Below are 24,808 nucleotides of genomic sequence, written 5' to 3' on the forward strand. Positions count from 1 at the left end.
AAAACCAAAATGGAATCAAGTTTGAAAACCAAAATGAAAAAACCAAGCCTTAAAAACCAACCCTTGCTAAACCCTTTAATCAAAAAAAAAAATCTCTTATACTCTTTTTAAAATTTTGAAATCAAGGTGCGTTTAAAAATCTCTTATACTAGAAATCATAATGAAAATTATTGCTTTATATTATAATGCCCGTAAGCATAACTTGTTAAGCCATCATCAAGTATATACCGTTTATCATCAAAACAGCTCAGTGATATTTTATTAATCTCATAGCTTCCAAGTTGATGGCCTTGACTTCTGATGGTTTTCATAGTATGATGCATCTGTGTTTTATTGAATAAAGTGTCTTTGTAGTTTTCATGTGTGATATCTTTTTTGATGACGGATTTCTTGATTCCTTTGGCAGTCTTTCCTAATTGTAAATTGTCTTTAATATAAGAATACATTTTTGATCGCAGACCAATGAATTCTAAAATAGGAATAAAAGAAGCTTCATCTTTGAATTTACCAATGACTTTCTTGTTTGTTTTATCAAAGAATGGTGATTTTTCAGGGTAGTCACTGTTATCGAATTTCTCTTTATCATTAAAAAAGTCTTTATATACATCTTCAGCTCCAATTTCATAGCATAAAGAGTCGGTATCAGTAAATAGTAGTTTAGCTTTGCTACCATATTTCTTTTTAATATAATTATAATGGAAATCATACATCAGCGTCTTGCTTAAATCCAAGATGGCCATACCCACATATGCCGGCCTGTTTAAAGTGAGCGTTTCTTTGATTTTATGCACAGCTACGAGGTTTTCGTTGAATATTTTACTGCTTACATAAGTTGGTTTAGAAGCCATATTCAATAGTTTCTTCTCATCTGTAATGAGTCTTACATCAACTCTTTTTCGAAGGTTTTCCATCGTTTTACCATATACAGAATTGTTCATTAGTTTAAAAAAGTCCTTCTCAAAAGCATTTTTAGCATTCTTGCGTTTTTCAGTGTTGAAGTCAATGTATTGCTTAAGCCATGGGGATTGATTATACTCAAGGACTCGATAGACTTTCTTTAGTTTCAAACCAAGATCAAGATACAACTGTAGATTTCTATAGTGTAGAACATATTTTTCTTTATCATTCAAGGTAGGTATCAGTTTGTGTACTAGCCCCGTGGAAATATTGTATTTAGTAGCGATGGTTTTACAATAATCTGATAGCATATCATTAGTTACTTGAACTTTTTCCGGTGCTAGTGGATAGTCATTGTGACTGTTATGCAGTGATTCAGAATACTCAAGGTCGACTTCAAGTAGCATTCCTTTTCGGCTATCTTCTTTATACTTAGCTAAGTCTAACTCATCGATCTGTTTTTGTGTCAACCATCTAAATCCACCTGTCGGAAGGTACTGACTCATAGCAAAACCGTATAGATTATTAGCGTCAAGATACATGATATATTTTGAGGACGCCTTCTTATCATATTTTTTCATATATTTGTTGTTTGCTTTACCATAGCGGTTGGCAATATAAGAAACTCCTCCACGCATACCCTTTTCAATGAATTGAAACATATCAATGTCTGTCATCAGCTCTAGTTTAATATCAGTCATTTTTAGCATAGCATCCCATGATAAGCCTGGAGACGTAAAATAATGACACGGATCTAATTTGTAATACTGAAGACAGGTTTTTCTGAAGTTTTCGAACACGTCGGCAAGCAAAAGCACATCAGATTGAAGATATAAATCATGGTATTCACCCATATTTTTGAGGTTGAATGTATCCCAAACGTTTTGAGCATGTTTATAGTCTTTGTCTGATATATGCTCATTATTTAATATGCTGTAAAAGTCTTCCTTAGTTGGTAACCCCTTATTAAATTTATCAAAGCTGTCCATATAGTCATACGGATATATTCCTTTTCTTGACATCATATCAAGCTTCTTACCCTTGAAAATGGTTGAGGTATATTTTAACGATTCTTTAGGAAGATTATTTACTAATTTTTCAAGATTTGAGTTCATGAATTGGAAGCTATCCAGAAAAACTAAATGATTCCCAAGCATGAAAGCCATATATTTTTCCATATTATTAGGAATGGCATTGATATTCATTTGTTTAGTCTCTCCCTTTTTATTTTTGTATGTATGGTTCTTAACAATAGCTCCAATCTTTTGCATAATAAAATGGCTGTCATAACACCGAAGATTGTGAAAGATGACTGGTATCTTTATCTTATCAGGCTCTATTCTCAGTTTAAGATTGCATTCTTGGTGCGCTGAGCCTCTGTATTTACCAGTTATATGGCAATGGTCTCTCACTCGGATATCATCATTAGTATATAATTTATCACAGATATGACATGCTTTTGCTTGTTGAAATACATCTTCATCGTTTTGAGTCATTTTTAATGGTTTGTTAAAATGTTTTCTCGTCACTTTCTTGCAATAATCGACTTCATCTAGCATCTTTTCCATGAATTTGTAAACAGCTCCCTCGCCTCTGTATATCTGCACTTGCTTGGTGTATTTATCATCATAGCAACAGACAACTTTAAAAGCATATGAACAGTCAGTATGCTTTTGATATGTCTCCGTATAGGATTTATTATTATTGGGCATACAACTTGAGACCTTTTCGGTTATAGCTTCGAAATCAGCATATATAACGAATGGAACTTTTTGCTGTTTATGGTAGTTGTTGAATTTTAATATATTATTGTCTTTTGTTGGCATTTTAATAGCTTGAGTTCCGTTTACTTGTATGCAGTTTTCCTTATGATCGTTTAATACTCTTTCAGAACTAAAGCACTGTAGGCAATACATACAAAAGTGCTTCCTTTCCTTATGTTTGGTTTGGTTGTACATGAATTTGTTAAAATTCTTTATAAGAATATAATGCTTGTTTTCATTTTCAGTTATCAATAATAGATTCATGTGATTGCTGTACTTTTCTTTTGATATATAGATGGGATATGGTTGCTTGTCTTCATAACCAAATACGTTAATATTAATCTCATTCTGTTTCTCAATTTTGTTGTACTGCTTGATAGATACGGGAAAATTAATTCCATCATAATTTAACTTTTCAACATATGCTTTATCCGATTTTTTAATCCTCTGAGGATATTTTTCCTGATGATTCAAATGTCTGATATGACACCATCTGAAGCATTCATTATCCTCATTTTTCATATTAATCAATCCTTTTGCACTGTTTCTAAGTTCTTGGGGTAGCTGAATGTATGAGGAGCCTCTCATTGGTTTATATTTCACTACATTAAGATAATGGTTATCAACAGATTTGATAGTCCATCCTGATCCTTCACTGATCCACTGAGTTACAAAATTTAATATCTGTTGTTTAGATGATTGTAGTGATTCTGCAATCTCCAGATTATTGATGATTGTCTGAGGTTTGCTATTAAAGTATGCTGTTTTATATATAGTAATATCATTAGTCATCTTTGAAAATGTGATTCTGATGGTTTCAACAAATTTGAGTCCTTTCATGGCTGATAGTTCTTTTATGATATGATATTCAACAGCTTTCCTTGTGTTTTGTAGTTGTAATAACGGGTCTTTGTTGTGTTTTATACCAATTTCAAAAGACTTTGTGTAACCTTTCAGAGCTTTATCAACTTCCTCTATCTTAGTCCTTGGTAATGGAATTGGTTTTTGTTTTATAGTCCTAGGCATTGGTATAGGCTTGTAATCATCCCTAAATTCAGGAGGTGGTTGAATGATATTTTCCTCATAATCCTGCACCCTCTGTTTTACACTCTTACGAGGAGTTGGGATTGGTTGCCTAGGTTTGTAAACTCTTGGTTGGTTTGCTTTTAGTGATAATATCATTTTTATAAGATCGGTTTTCGATAGCTTAGCTAGATCTGATTCGTTCATATTATTAGATGAGATATTTTTATTTTCCATTTTTTTTAATTTATAGTATAACCAATTCTTTAAGTGTCTTATAGTAAAATCATTTTTTTTGATTTCAGATTTTTAAATAACTAGTTATATTTGTATATTTAGTCATTGTAAAAGTGCATGAAGTGTTAATTATATATATCATTCTTCATCGATTATTTCAAACCGATCATCCTCTCGTAGACCAGCTAATATACTATTTGTGATGTGTTTTTTAGTTTTCATATGCATCCATTTAGATGCTAGATTGCTATCGTAATCGCAAACGTCGCATCTCCACTGTTTATTAAGCATGTATTTGGTTTTTGAATTTCGAATAGCTTTTATCCGATCATCGTCATTATCGTATTTGCATTTCCCAGCCATTTTCTCTTTATTTTATATTATAAAATATTTCTTTATATCAGTTTATAGTAATTCTTATTTTTAAATAACCAGATATAATTATATATTTGGTTACCGATAGTACAAGTAACAATGACAGCTATTAATATGCTGTGCAATCAGCCTCTCAAAGGCCTTCCTCAATATAAGATACATAATTATTCTTTATATCAATAATAGTTCTGAATTCAGTCTAAAAATCATGCACGTTTAGAGTGTATACCTGAAGACCAGAAACGACGACGTGGAAGGCCTCGTAAGGATCAACATTAAATACATAATTATTCAGTTTACGGTTTTAGCCATAAGTTATAAATGATTAATGAGTAAAAGATGGTTCCACAATGTTTTTAATGACGTGATTTCTATTGACCAATCATATTTCAACAAGTAAAAATTTTTTTATATATAAACTTTTTGAGTAAAATTTACTCAAAAAGTTTACTCAAAAAGTTTACTCAAAAAGTTTACTCAAAAAGTTTACTCAAAAAGTTTACTCTAAAATTTACTGCCAAAACAGCTGTGCCGTGAAGTTATGTGTGTTATATATATAATGGTTTGTAATTCTGAAATCCACGATGAATTAAAAATTTTAAAAGAAACTATATGCCCTTTATGCGATCAACTATTGATAGAAGGTAACAAGGATGTTGAGCCATGCTGTAGTAAGCAGGATATGTCAAATCAAAACGGTATTAATGTTTGTATTAATTGCGGTTTGGTTCATGGTTCTATTTATTACAATGAGTATTTCGATTTTTACGAGAACAGACACAAGATATGGCGTAAAAGCATCTATCATCGTAAATACCATGTTGAGAATGTTTTAAACGATTTATGTATTAAAAATGGAGTTCAATTGTCTCATAATCAGCGCGATAAGATTTACAAAGTGTTTCATGAGATCGATACTATTCTTCCATCTATAAATAAAAGAAGAAAGAGGATGATCTCAACGAAATATATTATAAGACAGCTGTTTAAAATGCTCGGTATCCCATACAATTTCATGTGTGTTACTAAATCAAAAAAAACGCGAGCTTTTAATGATCGGTATTGGGGTGAGATTTTAGCATTAAAATCGGCTGAGATTGCACGGATTATTCAGTAAATTTATCATCATATTTGAGCAGATACCGATCGATTATTGGACCGGTATCGCATATGTAGTCGTCAGTAGTTTTCATCATTAAAAAGATATTGGATAGTTCATATTCCCCCGTTCTTAACATGAATTTTATTGTATTAAGCAAATGCTGATAGCTTTGATAAGCAAAAATTCCATTTTGAATTTTTAAATCGAGATTCTGATGCTGAAGCCAGCCTTGTATCAATAAAGCTCCCGTGCTGATTGCAATCAGGCTGATACCACCAGTTGAAATGGACGATACTATGCCTCCTGAAGCGAATAAAATAGCCAGCGAATTGCCTATTAATTTTAGCCTTCTAAAGCTTTTTGTAGCTTTTTTATAACACCAACACTTTTTATGATAAACTTTGTAGTATTCTTTCAATTCTTGAATTTGCGATTGATTTAACTTGTCACTAATATGGTTCCATTCGAATATATTTTTGCGTTGTTTTGTCATATATTATTGATTAGACAATGTTTTCTTTCTATTTTTAAATCTGTTGTATAATTTTCTGATATTTTTAATCAACCGTTCAATAGTTTTCAGCATCTCATGTATTAAATCTGCAGTTTTCATATAATAGTGAGTTAGATAATTTATTCGAAGAATATACCCATTGTTTTATCTAAAAATTGGACTTTGTGATACTCTCGACTATTCACTGACATTGCTGTGTTACTAAAACCAATTTTTTGTACAAAGTAATCTGAAGAAATTTTAATGCTAGATGTATTGATATTAAACCCAGAAAATGTTTGATCAATACTCATAGCATTATTGCAAACAGCGATTCTAAATTGATTCCCTATTTTAGTATACCAGAGGTTTAAAAATTTAGTTATATAAACATCTCTGATTTGCTCTGTATATGAATCTAAATCATATTCAAGTGCTAATTTATTATTCTCTACTTTTATCCATGGGAAATGAAAGCTACCCTCGTTGCCTAATTCTATTTTAATTCTTTTATTATCACCGAGTTTATAGTCATTTTTAAATGATATATATATAGTGTAGTCATTTGATTCAGTGATATTTTCATTTAAATTAATTACGAAAACACCTATAAAGCCCCCTTTTGGTTCAAATTCTGTTAACAATTTAGTAGTTTGAAAAACGAGATTACTACCTAAGCCAGAAACAACACTGCCGTTGCTATCTGACATAGTAAAATTCGATACATCTAATAAATCAAAAAAGTATTCAAACACTTCATTATAATAACTTTTGGGTCGTAGTAATTTAATTTTGTTTTCAAGGGAGATTTTGAGAGCATTATTGTAACTATTTAACTGTTTGAGATTCACAGCTTGATCATCAGTAGTACCTTCTTCAATACCATAAATAGCCTGTGTATTCATATTGATTGGTGTATTGAAAACAATTTGATCATTAGCTATATAATATATTTGATCGTATATAGTGGGATCAACGTTACTTTGAAAGCTCTTAATCCCATAAATAACGAGGTATGTTTGCAATTTTTGGACATATGAGTGTCCAGACTTCATTTTTAAGACGATATCGATATACAAATAGTTGTTGGGATGTTGCTGATATTTATTAATTTGTACTAGAGTTCTGGAATAATCATCATGAGTTCGTGTAGTTGTTTTATTTACGGTGTCTAATAATGAGACGGCATCGATATCGATGGTATTTTTGTCAATTTCTGTTGGATAAAATATTTCAATTATCATCGTGTAATGATCGATTTCATATGAGTACATGTTGATACCTAATCTGCTTGAGTAGTAATTTTTCGAACTATCAAGAAGTAATTTTGCATCTATCACCTTTTTATTGATTTGATGAACAGGATTTGGATGCTCAATTGTGTCACCAAGTTCAATGTCATTTTCTTCAGACAGTTGATTGTATTGATCTGTCATAATTTTATCGAATACATTTTTTTGATCAATTGGACTAACGTGTGATTCACTCGTATGATCAAGCACGTATTGGATTTTTTGAGCTAAGACACCTCCTGTTTTCTTAGTTAAAAAAGTATCATCAGCGTACGATTTGTCTGCCTTGCTCTGAAGAGATTGGGCTAGAATTCCACCTGTCTGTTTTGTCAAAAAAGTACTATCGGCATATGTTTTATCAGCTTTAAGCGCATCTCTTGAGTCAATATACCTTTTATTCATAACGTTAGACATATTACTATAGCCTTGATCGAAATTCGGTACATTTATTATGCTGTTAAACGTTTGTTCATTATTGGTACTAAGATCGGCTTTGTCAGTGAGTTTGTTATTTAGCTCTGATCTTAACTTATTGTCTTGTAAATTCACGTATTTGACATTCGGTATTGAACGGTCATTATATAACCCATCGTAATAATCTTCAGTATTTTGAAGTGATAAACCTACGCAATCAAAATGTGTTTCGTCACTGTTTTTTTTCATTAAAAATTGGTTAACATACCGTTTATTAACAGCACTCCCTAAATCCTTGGCGTAGGTATCTAGATCGGCATCAAAGGCTACGTCATCCTGAGTTTTTAGACCGAATATTTTCTTCTTGTCCATATCATAATCACCAGAAGCTGTCAGTTTAAAACCAATTGCAGGTTTTGCACTTTGAGAATATTTGGTATGCATAAAATCATTTTCGTCATTAATGTACCCCATTTTCTGTTAATATGTTAGATTAAATCTTCTCATCGAAATTTTTTGTTATGAATTTACGTGGTTTATCAATATATAAAAAGCTGAATGGGTCTTTAGTTGCTTGCTCGTATAGCTCTTTTGGAATACTGTTTTCACGGCATATCAGTGCCCTCTCATTAGCACTTGGGAATTCGTAAATACAGAAATGCGAACAGTTAAGTCTTATGTCTTTTTTCGTTTTAAAATAGCTTTGAGACAAATATATCGCGCTACAGTTTTTATGTCTCCCTTGTATAAAATAATCGATTAATGGTTTTTGATTTTTATCACAAACATAATCGTCAAATATCACGAGCTTTTGATTATCATCATTTAGTTTAGAAACAGGAATTATTTGGTCGTTACTAGCTTCAATAATGTTATAACCAGCTTCATCGCTTATTGGTTGGAACACATTGATAAGATTCTGGTATTTAGACTGGTCTAAATTTTTTGCATATAAATATATTTTATCGAAATATAATAAATTGTAAATCATATGCATTAAAGTATTAGTCTTTCCCATATTACTCGGAGCGCAAAGTAGCATACGAAAACATTGATTTGGCATGAAATCGTATACTTGTTTAAAGTTCGAGACTATATCGTCTTCAGTGTCATAATTTGGTATTTTCATATTATATATATCAGTTATATAATATGAAAGACTTCTGGAAGACTGATGAAAGACTGATGAAAGACTGATGAAAGACCGATGAAAGACTTCTGGAAGACTGATGAAAGACTGATGAAAGACTTCTGGAAGACTGATGAAAGATTGATAATAATCTACACTAATATATATAAATGAGTCTATTAGCTTGGCAAAAAATTGCTAATCAAAAAGAAGAAGTTGAAAATCAAATCAAGAATATTAATAATCAAATAATGTCTTCAAAATTGGCAGATGAATTAGGACAAATCAAATTTACAAAAATGTTTAAACCAGTAACATCTCGTCTCGATACACAAATTGAAGCAACTAAAAAGTTGAATAATAAAGGGTTAAAAGAGCTTGACCCTCTTCCAGAATTTCCAATTGATGAAGATGAGGATGAAGATGAAATGCCAAATTATCCACCCCCGCCACCAATTAATGAAACTCAAACAGAAGATGAAGATGAATATGAAATGCCCAATTTTGAACCACCACCACCAATTGATGAAGATGAAACAGAAGATGAAGGTGAAATGTCTGATTTTGAGCCATCAACAACACGGAAGAGAAAAGAATGGACACCTAGCTCTTTCAAAAAGGCTGATCAAAAGAAATTAGATAATGAACGCAAATATCTAGCTGAAGAAAGGCGTCGCGTCAACGTTTTATTAGGGAAGCTCTCAAAAAGTGGTGAAAATTTTATCAAATCAGGTAAATATGAAGGAAAGTCATATGATGAGCTGTCGGGACTATCCGAAGATTTTACAAAAAAAATTGATAGAATCGAAGATCAGCTGTTACTGACTAGACAAAAAAAGCAAAGAATGGAATACAACAAAGTTCCTTTCTCAGCTTCGGATTTACAGGAAAAATCAAAAAAATTAAAAAAGACCCCCCATAAAACTAAATATAAGAAAAAACCAGCTATAGAAAAAGCATTATTTGATAAGATAGAGGGTATTAGGAGGGAGACAGCGCCTGATTCTGATAGAGAAGAAGATGAGTGGGAAGGCAGTGGTCTAGCCCATAATTATAAGGCTATTTATTACAGAGACCCTGAAAAACTTATTAAAAAATTGGATATAATTTGCGGAAGCATTAACGCTGGGAATACGAGTTATGAATTAAAAAACCAAGGTATTACAATAATAGATGAACTGTTAAGAGTGAAAAGAATTACAAAGCGTCTTTATGAAAAAATTTATAACAACTATTTTATCTAATTTAAATATATATAATGGAAAAACATTTGATACTTAGTTCATTCAGGGCGAAAAGACAAGCCAATAATTATAATCAGAAAGCACATGATTTCACTATTTATCTTGAACAGCCACTTTTCTTGGATCAAAATAAAAATTATGAAATGGCACTGGATGAGATTATAACGATGACATATAGTTGGTACAATATCGCATCCTCATTCACTAATACTAAAATAAGATATCGAAAAACCGTTGGTAGTGATACAAGTTTTAAAAATATTGAATTTCCTAATGGAATGTATTCATATACAGACATTGATACTTTTTTAAAAAATACAACTGGTAAAGATGGTGATAATTATCCATTTTCAGTTACGTTTGATTTATCATTATTTAGAACAATAATAACCATAAAGCCAAATTATGAATTAGATCTATCTGTATCAGACTTTAATTTGATTCTGGGTTTTGAAAAGAAAATTTTAACTTCAGGGAGTAATATAAGTGACAAAATACCTGATTTAACAAGGAGCGTTGATATGATATGTATTCATTGCGATTTGACTAACAGATCCTTGACAGATGAATCCAGAGATGTATTATTTTGTTTTAGTATCATAGCACAAGGCATTCGTAGATCATTCCCTTTCACTCTTCAACCAAGACGACTGAAATTTTCACCAATTAATAAAAATAGTATTGATTCAATCAGACTATATATAACCGATTCGTATAATCGTCCCATTGATTTAAATGAAATCGATACGGCGTTTCATATCGTTATCAAAGAGGTGAATTAATCTAAACTAATAATATAAAATGAATCGAGTATACGAATGGTCAAAATTTTATAACCCTAAAAAAGGTTTATATCAATATCGCCATAAAGGATCAGGTTTAATAACTAATGATTTATCAAATATCGGACAATATTCTAAAAAAATGATAAAAGATATCAATAAATCACCAATAATCAAAGCACAAAAGAAAAGTTTAAAAACCGTGTTAAATAGAAGTGAAAAAGCTGGGGATCTTATTTTGAAACGATTAGCACAATTGAAGTAAATTATATAATCTAATAATATAAATGAGTTTCAGAAGCATAGAAAATGTTGAAAAAGTTGATTATCTCAGATTCAATCTGCAAACACCAATTATTCGACCTGCAAATGGGCTATATCAGGAAAAAACAGGGTATATATTCAATATGACTGATAGGTCTAGTTGGTTTGATTGGTATAATGGGTATTTTATCGTGAAATATAAACTTGAGAAAAAGGCTGATGGATCGAACATTGCGGTCAATGCTCTAGAAACACCTGTGCTAACGTCAACGATAAATGATAGTTCCAGTATTATAAATCACATTATGATAACTTCAGGAGGTAAAAAACCTTACGATGGTAATGACCTGCATAAAATCTGTTTCATAAAAGGATTGCTTGAATTTTCTGATGACTATAGTCGTACAGTAGCTACCAATTTTAATTGGTATCTTGACGATAGAGCTGCATTAGTTGGCAATTTGACAACAGCCCCAAAAGTAGGAGCAATTAAAAGAGGTGAATTGTGCGCACAATCAAAAGACGTATATGCGTGTATTCCGTTGAATAGGTTTTCCATTTTTCAAGAACTACGAGATAAAATGATACCACCTATGCAAATCGAACTAAACATAACACTAAATGATGATAGAGAATTTATTTACAGAGTTGGGGGTGCTGAAACACGATATGTGGTTCTAGATTTTCAGTTATGGTTACCACGTTTGAACTTTACATCAGCAGGACAAAAATTAGTGAATAGTAGTTTTTTAACAGCAACAAAATGGACATATTTAAGAGAATTTATTAAACATTCATCACCAACAACTGCTATTTCTGGGATATATCAAATTACACCAGCTATTAAAAATGCAAAACATGTTTTTGTATATCTGCAAAGAAACAAGTCAAATAATGAATTAGAAAATCCCTTTATTTTTGATACTTTTAAAATAAATGCGGGTGATAATGCATGTACACTATCTACCTGTCGATTGCAACTTGGGAATTCATATTTTACTCCAGAACTAGAGTATGATTGTGATTTTAAACCAAGATTATATAATGACATTCAAGAATATGCATTCAGAACCAACGACTACAATACAGGAACTCAGTTAAATTTACAAAATTATTCTGAATTATTTCCTGTTATCTATTTCGATTTAAGAAATCATAAGGAATCGGTTACTGATGATCCAAAACAGTTATTGTTTCATTACAGATTGAATGTACAAGCTACTGACGATTATATGATATACGCTGTAGTTCTTTATGAAGAAAAAATTGTAATTGACAAAATTGGGAATGAACTTATTTTTATGTAATATTTAATCTAACACTATTATATATAGAGCAAGACTATGAGCACAAAATATATTTCAACATATATTCCTTTAACAGAAGGCCAAATGAAAAAGCTAGCCAGAGCAATCAAAAATTCAAGTGAAGTGAGTTTATTGATTGATAAGCATCAGATCAAAAAGAAGGGTAATACTGAGTTATACCTTACAAAAAGACAAATAACACGGCATAATAAAGTAAAAAGTGAGGGTAAAGGCATTACATTGAGTTTATCTAAAACACAAATAAGTAAAATGCGAAAGGTGATTGGAAAAGGAATTCAAGTCACTCCCCCTCAAGGAGGGACAGGAATGCAAATAGAATACCCTTATTATTCACCACAAATCATTTGGAAACAAAGATCAAAAAACGGTGGCAAAATTAAACTACCAAATAAGAAAGATGCATTATCTTACAGACCGCCACCATTCATCGGTTCTTGGGGTGAATATGATAAATTTCTTAGAACAGGTGGATTGGTGCTTCCAAAAAAAAGATCTTGAAACCAAAAAAAAAGTAAAAAAACCTACATTTATCAAAAAAGCTCTAAGTAACAATGATCTAATGAGATGGTGTAAGTATTTAAATATTAATATCACAGGGATATACAGCAGAGATGAACACATGCCTAAAAAACATAGCCCATGTATCATTAATTTAGACAGCTATGAAGGTGTTGGTAGCCACTGGGTTGCCTGTATTCCTAGTGTTAAAAAAGACATATTGTGGTACTTTGATAGCTTCGGAATGCCATACCCAAATGAATTTAAAATGAGAGCTGAGAAAGATGGGATAAAACAAGTTTTGTATAATAACACACAATATCAGAATATCAAATCAGTACTTTGTGGGTATTATTGTATTTATTTCTTGCATCAAGCATTGGTTTATGATAGAGAGTATCATGATATATTAATGCAATTATCAATGACTGACACAATGTACAATGAACGTTTTATAAGCAATTATTTCAAAAATATGTAATCATATTATATATGAAATCGTATTGTGTGAAACAAAGAAAAATAACAAATTGTGTACCTAATTCTGAACAATATGTAAGATCAAAGAACGGAAGACTTATGATGCGTTGCGTTTGCTTAGAATGCAAAATCATTAAAACCAAATTTGTCAGTGAGAAAAAGGGGCAAGGAGTTGGTGAAACGATTAACAAAAAGGTCGGCGAAAAGATACCAGGGTTCAAACAATCACAAGACGTTGCAAGCTTCATAATGGGTATTACCGGTGGTGATAAGGATTTATTTAAAAAATTCTGGCGAGGTGATTTTGCGAAAGGCATGGTAAACCCTCGTAGCGGTATTCAAACAAAGAGTTTTTGGAAGCCAGCAGGTTCGTATGCTCACGAAAATACCGATCCAAAATGCAATTACAGTGAATATAAAAACGGTAAATGGATTAATCATTATTGCGAGTAGTATAGTGATTGGGGGTACGAGACCAAAAAAATATTTTTTTGGTCTCTTACACCCCAATCACTATACTACTCCAGTGCTGGATACAAAAATGGAAATCAAATCTCAGATCCGAAAACTGATCAAATCTCAGATCCGAAAACTGAACAAATATCAGAACAAAAAAATGCATTCAAATATTGGGTCATTGCTGAATCTAATTCTGAGAACTAAATCTTAGAATCAAATATTGGATCCAAAACTGAAATTCAAACCCTAGAAAAACAAGCCTGTAAAACCAAGCCTGAAAAACCAACCCTAACTCAACCCTTGATTCAAAGTAAAAAAAACTTCTTATACTCTTTTTATAATTTTGAAATCAAGGTGCGTTTAAACAAGCCTGAAATTGTAAAATGAAAACAAATATTGGAATTGTATATGAAAACAAATATTGGAATTATAAATGAAAACAAATAGTAAATGATAAAAATTATTGTTTGATATTATAATGCCCGTATGCATAACTGGTTTTACCATCGTCAAGTATATATCTTTTGTCATCAAAACAGCTGAGTGATACTTTATTGATTTCATAGCTGTCGAGTTGATGATTTTGACTCCTAATGGTTTTCATTTTATGATGCATTTGCTTGTTATTGAATAGTGTTTCTTTATAGTTCTGATGTGTGATGTTTTGCTTTATGACATTCTTCTTTATTCCTTTGGCGGTCTTTCCTACTTTCTTATCGTCTTTTATATAGCTATACATTTTAGAACGCAAACCGACGAATTCATTGATAGGCACTCCTAAAGCTTCATCTTTAAACTTACCAATTACCTTTTTATAAGTATTATCATAAAACGGTGAGCTTGCAGGATAGTCACTGTTATCGAACTTATCCCTATCATTCCAAAAATCTTGATATACATCTTCAGCTTCAATCTCATAGGTAAGGCTGTCTGTGTCAGTAAAAAGCAACTTTGCTTTATTTTCATATTTCTTTTTGATATAATTATAATGGAAATCATACATCAATGTTTTGCTTAGATCTAAGATACACATACCCATATATGCCGGCCTGTTTAAAGTAAGTGTTTCTTTGATCTTATGCACTGCTACGAGGTCTTCATTGAATATTTTGTTACTGACATAAGTCGGTTTACTTGTTAGCTTTAATAGCTTATTTGTATTAGTTACCAATCTGACATCAACTCGCTTTCTCAAATTTTCCATGGTTTTACCGAATATACTGTTATTCATTAGTTTGAAGAAGTCTTTTTCAAAAGCATTTTTAGCATTGGTGCGTTTTAGAGTATTGAAATCGATATATTCCTTCAACCAAGGTGATTGATTAAACTCGAGAACTCGATGGACTTTTGTGAGCTTTAATCCAAGATCTAAATACAACTGAAGGTTCCTATAATGTAGTACATACTTTTCTTTATTGTTTAATGTTGGTATCAGCTTATGAACAAGACCTGTTGAAATTTTGTATTTGTCAGCGATGTCTTTACAATAATCAGACAACATATTTTTTGTTGCTTTTACCTTTTCTGCTCCCAATGGGTAGTCGTTATGAATGTCATGCAATTCTTTTGGATACTCTAAATCTGCTTCTATTATTAATCCCTTTTTACTATTATCATTATACTGAGCTAAGTTGATCTTATCAATCTCTTTCTGTTTTAACCATTTGAATCCACCTGTTGGTAAATATTGACTCATTGCCCAGCCATACAAGTTGTTCGCATCGAGGTACATGATATACTTAGAGGGAGCTTTTTTATCATAATCCTTCATATATTTATTGTTTGCTTTACTATATCGATTTGCTATATAACTAATACCTCCTCTCATTCCTTTTTCTATGAATTGGTACATATTTACATCAGTCATTAGCTCTAATTTTATATCAGTCATTTTAAGCATAGCATCCCACGATAAACTCGGACTTGTAAAGTAATGACATGGATCAAGTTTATAAAATTCTAAGCATGTTTTTCTAAAGCTTTCAAACACATCAGCAAGCAATAGGACATCTGATTTTAGATATAAATCATGGTACTCACCCATATTATTAATCTTAAACATTTTCCACACATTTTTAACATGTTGATAGTCTTCATCACTGATATGCTCATTATTCAATATGCTGTAGAAGTCTTCTTTTTTGGGTAGTTTTTCATTAAATTTATCAAAGCTATCCATATAATCATAACAATATACACCTTTTCTTGACATGAGATTTAGCTTTTCACCTTTGAATATTTCAGAAGTATATTTTAGTGATTCTTTTGGTAGATTACTTACTAATTTATCAAGACTAGAACTCATAAACTGAAAACTATCTAAAAAGGTTAAATGATTACCAAGCATGAAGGCCATATACTTTTCCATATTATTGGGTATAGCATTGATTTTCATCTCTTTGATCTCTCCTTTTTTGTTTTTGTATGTATGTTTCTTAACAATAGCTCCAATCTCTTGCATAATAAAATGGCTGTCATAACCCCGAAGATTGTGAAAGATGACTGGTATCTTTATCTTATCAGGCTCTATTCTCAATTTAAGATTACATTCTTGATGAGCTGATCCGCGAAATTTACCTGTGATATGGCAATGATCTCTCACTCGTATATCATCATCATTATACACTTTATCACAGATATAACATACTTTTGCTTGTTGAAATTCTTCTTCTTCATCTTTAGTCATCTTTAATGGTTTTTTGAAGAATTTTCGCATAGTCTTTTTGCAATATTTAACTTCATCTAACATGGCTTCCATGAATTTATAAACAGCTTTTTCTCCTCTGTATATTTGAACAGTTTTTGAATATTTATCATCAAGGCAACAAACAACTTTATAACCATATCCACAGTCTGTATGCTTTTGGTATGCCTCTGTATATGATTTATCATCATTACGTTTGCATCCAGATACCTTGTATAATAAACTTTCAAAATCAGCATATATAACGAATGGAACTTTTTGCTGTTTATGGTAGTTGTTGAATTTTAGTATATTATTGTCTTTTGTTGGCATTTTAATAGCTTGAGTTCCGTTTACTTGTATACAGTTTTCCTTATGATCGTTCAATACTCTTTCAGAACTGAAGCACTGCAGACAATGCATACAGAAGTGTTTCCTTTCTTTATGTTTTGTTTGATTGTACATGAATTTGTTAAAATCTTTAATCAACACATAATGATTGTTTTCATTTTCAGTTATCAATAATAAATTCATCTCTTTATCATATTTTTCTTTTGAAATAAAGATGGGAAATGGCTGTTTGTCTTCATAACCGAATACATTGATATTGATTTCATTCTGTTTCTCGATTTTGTTAAACTGCTTTATATTCACGGGAAAATTAATTCCATCGTAATTTAACTTTTCAACATATGCCTTATCAGATTTTTTAATCCTTTGAGGGTATTTATCTTGCGGATTTAAGCATCTGATATGACACCAACAAAAGCACTCATTATCCTCATTTTTCATGTTAATCAATCCTTTTGAACTATTTCTAAGTTCTGGTGGTAGCTGAATATAGGAGGAGCCTTTTATTGGTTCATATTTTACTATATTAATATAATGACCATCAACTGATTCAATAGTCCATCCTGAACCTTGACTAACCCATTCAGCTACGAAATTTAATATCATTTGTTTAGATGCTTGTAGTGATTCTTCGATCTCTTGATTATTAATTATGGTCTGTGCTTTACTGTTGAAATAAGCGGTTTTATATATTACACTATCTTCAAACATTTTAGTGAATTTTACCTTAAGAGTTTCAGCAAATTTGAGTCCTTTCATGGCTGATAGTTCTTTTATGATATGATATTCAACAGCTTTCCTTGTGTTTTGTAGTTGTAATAACGGGTCTTTGTTGTGTTTTATACCAATTTCGAAAGACTTTGTGTAGCCTTTTAGAGCTCTGCTGACTTGTTCTATTTTAGTCCTTGGTAATGGAACTGGTTTTTTTGGTTTTATAGTCCTAGGCTTTGGTGTAGGCCTATAATCATCTCTAAATTTAAGTGGTGGTTGAATGATATTTTCCTCATAATCATCAATCATCTGTTTAACACTCTTACGAGGAGTTGGGATTGGTGGCCTAGGTTTGTAAACTTTAGGTTGGTTTGCTTTTAGTGATAATATCATTTTTATAAGATCGGTTTTCGATAGCTTAGCTAGATCTGATTCGTTCATATTATTAGATGAGATATTTTTATTTTCCATTTTTTATACTATATGAAATTATTATTTCTTTAAGTGTCTTATAGTAAAATTATTTTTTTTATTTTTATAAGATCGGTTTTCGATAGCTTAGCTAGATCTGATTTGTTCATATTATTAGATAAGATAATTTTATTTTCCATTGTGTATTGTTATTTTCAATTATTTCAAATCTATCATCATCTTCTATTGCTTTGAAAACAGCATTTTTGAAATGTTTTTTTGACTTCAAATGTGTCCATTTAGCTGCTAATGAACTATCGTAATTACATATATCGCATTTCCATCGTTTATTTAACATATACTTAGTCTTTGAATTTTTGATAGCGTTTATTCTATCAGCGTCGTTATCATACTTTAAATTTCTTCCCATTTTCTCTTATTATACTATAAATGATATTTCTTTATATCTTTTACTATAAATATATTGTGCGTTTAAAAATAACTAGTAATAAAATATTATTGGTTGTCATCAACAACAATAACAGTATCATATCAATACTGTGTAACCAGCCTTATAGCCTTCTTCAATATATGTTACATAACTTGTCTTTATATATGTGACTGTTATAGTGCGTTTAGATATAAACAGATAATTATTTTCTTTAATATATATATAGAATGACTGATATAACATTAAATATCAAACACCTTTTAGAATCTGATCAAAGCTCGAATGATATAGCCTTCATTAATAAAATGTATTGTATTCAGAGCATCCTTAAAACAAATATTTGTATTATTAAAATGCTATCTTCAGACCTTAACAGCAGATCTGAAATATCAAATGAACACAAAAATCATGTACGTTTAGAGTGTATACCTGAAGACCAGAAACGACGACGTGGAAGACCTCGTAAGGATCAACATTAAATACATAATTATTCAGTTTACGGTTTTAGCCATAAGTTATAAATGATTAATGACTAAACCATTGACCGAAAAAACCTGCTGACGCGTCAGCAGGTATTTTAATCTGGTGTGATTATGAGTAAGAATTTTTTTATTATAAACTTTTTGAGTAAAGTTTACTCAAAAAGTTTATATGCGTTGCGTATTCAATTACGAGTGTTTCCATAATTGCATTTTAGACGATATAACAATGCATGCAAACAGAGACAAACTCGATGATAGTCTTCATAACTTAATTCTATTGCCTTGAACCATCTTTATATAAATATATTTATATATGAGATGTTTTGTGATACACAGATACATAGCGATTTAAAAATAATGGGCGAGGGTTCTTGTATTTTTTGCAATGAGTTATTATATACAGGCGATAAAGTTGTTGATCATTGCTGTGATAAACCTGATATTTTGGAAGATGCATATATGAAAGTATGTCAAAATTGCGGGACTCAGAATTATAAATATATTAGCGAGTATTTTGATTTTTACGAGAACAGAGACAAAATATGGCATAAAAGCATATATAACAGAAAATACCATATCGAGAACGTATTAAACAATATTTGTATTAAAAATGGGGTGCAATTGACTGTAAATCATCGTCATAAAATTTATAAGGTTTTTCATGAAATCGATAGTATTCTTCCATCTATAAATAAAAGAAGAAAGAGGATGATCTCAAGTAAATATATTATACGAGAGCTGTTTAAAATGCTCGGTATCCCATACAATTTTATACAGATTTCTGAATCAAAAAAAACACTAGCGTTTAATGATCGGTATTGGGGTGAGATTTTATTGTTGAAATTTGATGAAATTATTAAAATTATTCTGAAGTGAATTTTTTATCATATTTTACCATATACTTATCTATAATCGGGCTGTTATCACTTATGTAGTCATCGGTGTTTTTCATTGTTATTAGGATATTGGATAGGTCGAATTCACCCGTTCGCAAAATAAATTTTAGTGTGTTAAGTATATGCATATAGGATTGGGTTGCATATATACAATTTTGAATTTTCAAATCGAGATTTTGATGTTGAAGCCAACCTTGTATCAATAAAGCTCCCGTGCTGATTGCAACAAGGCTGATACCACCAGTTGAAACAGACGATACTATGCCCCCCGAAGCAAATAAAATAGCCAGCGAATTGCCTATTAATTTAAACCTTTTAAAGGTTTTTGTAGCTTGTTTATAACACCAACACTTCTTATGGTATACTTTGTAGTATTCTTTCAATTCTTGAATTTGCGCTTGATTTAACTTGTCACTAATATGATTCCATTCGAATATATTTTTGCGTTGTTTCGGCATATATATTATATGCTTAGACTATGTTTTATTTCTATTTTTAAATCTGTTGTATAATTTTCTGATATTTTTAATCAACCGTTGAATAGTTTTCAGCATCTCATGTATTAAATCTGCAGTTTTCATATAATAGTGAGTTAGATAATTTATTCGAAGAATACAGCCTTTGTTTTATCTAAAAATTGGATTTTATGATACTCTCTACCATTTATCGGATATGAAGTTTTACTAAAAGCGATTCTTTGTACATAGTAATCTGAACTGATTTTAATGCTAGATGTATTGATATTAAACCCAGAAAATGTTTGATCAATACTCATAACATTATCGCAAACAGCGATTCTAAATTGATCCTGTATCTTTGTATACCAGAGATTCATATATTTACCTATATAACCATCTCTAATTTGCTCTGTATATGAATCTAGATCATAATCGAGGAATAGCTTATTATGCTCCACTTTAACCCACGGAAAACTAAAGCTATCACCATCGATAAATTCAATTTTAATCCTTTTATTATCACTGGGCTTATAGTCATATTTAAATGCCATATATATAGTCCAGTCATTGGATTCAGTGATATTTTCATTTAAATTAATTTCAAAATCATTCATAAACCCCATATTTGGATTAAAATCTTCTAACATTTTGGTGGTATTAAATACGAGATTACCAATTAATCCAGAAACAACAGCTCCGTTGCTATCTGACATTATGAATTTAGAGGCATCCGTTAGATCGAAATAGTACTCAAATATTTCACTATAAAAACTCTTGGACTGTAATAATTTAATCTGATTTTCAAGAGTTGTTTTGAGAATATTGATTTGACTTACCAACTGTTTATAATTAACAGCTTGATCATCGGTAGTACCTTCTGCAATACCATGAATGGCTTGTGTTTTCATATCAATTGATGCATTGAAAGCTATTCTATCATTTTCAACATAATATAGCCGATCGTATATACTGGGTTCAACATTACTTTCATAATTCTTAATCCCATATATTATAATATAAGTTTGCAGTTTTGGTACATACGAGTGTCCTGACTTCATTTTTAAAACGATATCGACATAGAGATAGTTGTTGTTATGTTGTTGATACTTATGAACTTGAGCTATTGTTCGACTATAACCGTTATAAACTCGTGTAGTTACTTTATTAACAGTATCAATCAATGACACAACACTGATATCAACACTATTCTCATCTATTTCAACTGGAAAATAGAGTTCAAATGCCATTGTATAATAATTAATTGGTATAGGGTACATGTTGATACCTAATCTGCTTGAGTAGTAATTTTTCGAACTATCGAGAAGTAATTTTGTATCTATTACCTTTTTATTGATTTGATGAACAGGATTTGGATGATGAATTAAATCTCCAAGCTCGATATCATTCTCTTCACTAAGTTGATTATCACTGTCAATCATTATATTATTGAAAACGTTTCCTTTATCAATTGATGTAATATGTGAACTATCAACATAACTATCAACATACATTTTATTTGAAGCATCTGTACCCTTTTTTGGCTGTTTTAAATTAGTAATAGTATGTCCATTCATATCCAAATTCGCTAACATTTTATTTTCACCAAGTACTGAAAGAGCAATCATATCAACATATGCTTTATTCGATGCTTGAAGATGGGTAGATGGTGTACTAACATTGTTTATGTAATGATTATTCATATCAAGTGGTGCAAACATTTTATTGACCCCATTTCTTAGCAAAACTGATGTTTTATCAGCTTTAAGCGCGTCTCTGGAGTCAATATACCTTTTATTCATAACGTTAGATATATTACTATAGCCTTGATCGAAATTCGGTACATTTATTATGCTGTTAAACGTTTGTTCATTATTGGTACTAAGATCGGCTTTATCAGCGAGTTTGTTGTTGAGTTCTGCTTTGACTTTATTGTCTTCTAATTTTACGTATTCAACATTCGGTATTGATAAGTCGTTATACAACCCATCATAGTAAGCTTCAGTGTTCTGAAGTGAAAGTCCAACACAATCAAAATGGGTTTCATCACTGTTTTTTTTCTTTAAAAATTGGTTGACATATCTCTTGTTAACAGCACTACTCAAGTCTTTTGCATATGTATCGAGATCAGCATCAAATGCTACGTCATTTGGTGTCTTTAACCCAAATATTTTCTTTTTGTCCATATTATAATCACCTGAATCTGTTAGTTTGAAACCAACACCGTCTTTACCATCTTTTCCATTTCTTCCAACAACTGTTTCTTTATTTTGCAATAAACCGTTAGAATAACTCATTATAGATATTATTTAGATTATAATGGTTCGTTGAAATTTTTTGTTATGAATTTACGTGGTTTATCAATATATAAAAAGCTAAATGGGTCTGCAGTTGCTTTGAGATAGTCGTTTTTACTGATTCCAAGTTCTCTGCAAATCATTCCTTGTTCATTATTAGATGGGAATTCGAAAATACAGTGATGAGTACAATTTAATCTGATTGTTTTATCGGTATTATAATAGCTTTGAGATAAATAAATGCAACTGCAATTTTTATTTCTTGAATTTGTAAAATAGTTGCGTATTTCGCTATCATTTTTTGATCCCGTATTGAGATAATCGTCAAAGATGACTAGTTTTTGTCCTTCATCTGATATTTTATCAAGCGGTATTATTTTATCATTACTTGCTTCAATAACAGAATAACCAGCCTCTTGATTAAGGGGTTCAAAGGTATTGAAAAGATGTTGATATTTTGATTGTTGAAGATTTTTCCCATACAAATATATTTTATCATAAAACAATAGCCGATATATCATATCAAGTAAAAGGTTTGATTTACCTCCACCTGATGGTGAGGAAATCAGCATCCGGAAACATTGATTTGGCATGAAATCGTATAGTTGTCTAAAGTTTGAGGCCATATCGTCTTCAGTGTCATAATTCGGTATTCTCATTATATTATATGGGTATATTATTTTCAGTTCAACAAGGTGTTCAACACGGTGTACATCAAGGTGTTAAACGCTATGTTAAATGTTGATTTTTATATTCAATTTTCATTTTTTATGTAACGTAATAATATAAAATAAAATGAGTTTACTTAGATGGAAAGAGCTTGCAAAGAGTAAATCTGATTTGGGCGATAAAATCAATTATGTTAAAAATGCAATCACACAAAATAATATTGGTCAGCAGACAAGCCAAGAGTCATTTTCGAAGGTATTCAAACCAGTGACAAGTAAATTAGATGATGTAATTAAAAGTAATTTGCAGATAGCAAAAGTACCCAAAAATCGTGTCAAAAAGGGGATGAGAGGTGAAATGGAAGCTCCAGATTACTATCCTGAAGTTGATCCTTTTGAGGATATGGACGTAGATAATTTATTTGATGAGCCTGTAATGCCACAAAATGAAAAACAGATTGTACCGAAACCACCAACATATGAAGAATCTTTAAAAGATCTTTTAGAAGGAAATAAGGAGATTTATGTTGATCCCCAATATTATCCTGAATATGTAGATGAATTACCTCCTGAATATGATGAGGATGAAATTGATTATGCTTTAGATGCTGATGATGAAGTAAGTGAAATACTAGATGACGTTGGTATCGACGATTATGATGTAGTGCAAATGAAATTAGATCAGCCTGAAATGACACCAAAGAAAACCAAGAACTATCTTAATAAGATTTTAGAGAAAGCCAAATATAAACGGAGACAATTGAAAGGTTTCAAGGCGAATGTTACTAAAGAATATAATAGGGGAACTATATCTGAAGCGGAAAGACAGATTAAAAATAAGAGAATAAACAATGCAAGAGTTGCATTAAATGACTACATAAAACATTACGAAAGTAAAGCCAAAACGATAAAAGGTTCTGGTATTCGAAAAAAACAGAAAGGTGGAAATGTTATATTTTTTAACGATGTAAAACAGCTTCTCAAAAAATTGGAATTGATCATCGGTTCAATAAACGCAGGAAACACATCAGTTAAAATGCGAAATATGGGAGTCGCTATATTAGACACACTTTTAAAAAGGTCTACTATAAATAAACAACAATATAAACAGATATATAATCTGTACTTTAAAGTCTAATTTATGTAACTGTATTATATATATGGATCGTGAGTTAGTATTATCATCATATAGTGTTAAAAATCAAGGTAATAACACTCCTCAAAATTTTACAACTAAATTCAACAGGCCTATAACATTGGATAGCAATTACCAATATATGATAGGCCTCAATCGTATTATTAACATGTCATTTACATGGTTTAATGTAAATCCCTCATATGGTAATCAGCTGATTAAATATAGTTCTGATAATGGGAATAAATTTGAAGACATAACTTTCCCTGAAGGTGTTTGGAATTATTCTGAATTTGATGAATATATTAAAGAGATTACCAAGACGGGAGATGATGATAACCCTATATATCCCATCTCTATTGATTTTGATTCAACAACATTCCGAGTCACAATCACTTTATCTCAAAATTATCAACTTGATTTGACGCATAGCAATTTCAACGACCTTATAGGGTTTGATAAAAAGGTATTAAAGGATGCGGTTAATA

General features: G+C 30.9%; 1 protein-coding gene across 1 annotated transcript in view; it reads left to right on the plus strand.

Annotated features, from left to right (window-relative positions):
- Positions 1-24,808, plus strand: part of LOC144643384 (myoferlin-like) — a 136,435-nt gene that overhangs the window by 13,560 nt on the left and 98,067 nt on the right. The gene's annotated exons all lie outside the window — the stretch shown is intronic.

This window comes from Oculina patagonica, chromosome 2 (assembly GCF_052425735.1).
Source record: "Oculina patagonica isolate OP01 chromosome 2, crgOcupat, whole genome shotgun sequence".
Classification (NCBI taxonomy): domain Eukaryota; kingdom Metazoa; phylum Cnidaria; class Anthozoa; order Scleractinia; family Oculinidae; genus Oculina; species Oculina patagonica.